Source organism: Belonocnema kinseyi, chromosome 4 (assembly GCF_010883055.1).
Source record: "Belonocnema kinseyi isolate 2016_QV_RU_SX_M_011 chromosome 4, B_treatae_v1, whole genome shotgun sequence".
Taxonomy (NCBI): Eukaryota; Metazoa; Arthropoda; class Insecta; order Hymenoptera; family Cynipidae; genus Belonocnema; species Belonocnema kinseyi.
Window position 1 is genome coordinate 96,043,107 of NC_046660.1, and position 1,215 is coordinate 96,044,321.

A 1,215-nucleotide genomic window follows, 5' to 3' on the forward strand; every position below is an offset into this window, starting at 1 on the left:
TTCCCCCAAAACAAATGCCCCAGCACTTCCTTTAACACCTCCTTCTCCTCGTTCCATACCCACATATTCTTGTCTATTTTTATTTTCCGATACCCTACCTTCACTGCTCTCCCTTCGCTCCTCTTCTTCCTAGCCTTGTCATTTAGCATTCTCTGAACATCCCTTTCCTTCCTCGTCAAATCTTGATCGATAAAAACTTCATTATCCTTAATCCTATTTTTGTTACGCATTACCTCCAATGTTTCTTCCCAGCTCTCCAATTCCACCACCGCCACTTCATTCTCCTTTCTCCTCTCCATCGTAACTTTCCCTACCTTGCCTTTAACCCACCTTATGCTCTGTAGCAGCGCTCCACCTCGTCCCTTTCTTCCCCGCTCTTAAGCTTCAATCCTCTTATCACTTTATTATTTCTCCTATCTGCCTTCTCTTTTCTCTCCATTCTCAACTCCATTGCCCTTATCCTTTCCCTATCCGCTCTCTCCTCCTTTTCATTCCTTCGCTCTCCCACTTCCTCTTCTATCATGCTCTCCACTTTTTCCCAAATACCTTGCTTCTCATCCTCCCCCCTGTCTACTGCTTCCATTCCCGGCCTGCCCTCCACCTTCTCGAGCCTTTTTTCTGCCCTTTGCTTCCACATCCTAATATCTTCTTCCATCGACTTTATTTTATCCTCTTTTTCCTTCCTTACCGACACCAACTACTCTGCAATCCTTCTAGTTTCCCCTCAGCTCTTTTACTTCCTTTCCCCATCTCTCATCTCTTAACCTCAGGTCCCGATAGCCTCCTTCTTCGTCTGCCCCTCCATTTGCGGGGGGGGGGGGTGAACTATGTGTTCATACGCTTTTTTTAAAGGGACTCTCTAGCGCGCTTTTCTCCCGACTCTCTTTGCTTTCCCTTTTTTTTTCAAGAGATCCTCCCCCTCACTTGCACTGGACGCTCTCTCTCTTGCCTGATCGCTTCTTTCGCTCCGATTCTTCCCCCTCCCTGACTCGCCACTTGACACCGATGTATCTTAAGGTTGCTGCCGCTTACAGGCCTCAAATTTCAGTTTTTTTGCCCTATTTCACCTCTCACTTCCCCTTAGCCACCCTTTTCTAACTCCTAACATCCCCCATCACTACAAGAACCTCCCTTGCCCGCCTTGAAGGCCCAAAAACCTAAACTTCTAATTTCTATCTTCCCAATGTCATTGCACACGTTCTGACTACCGCCACC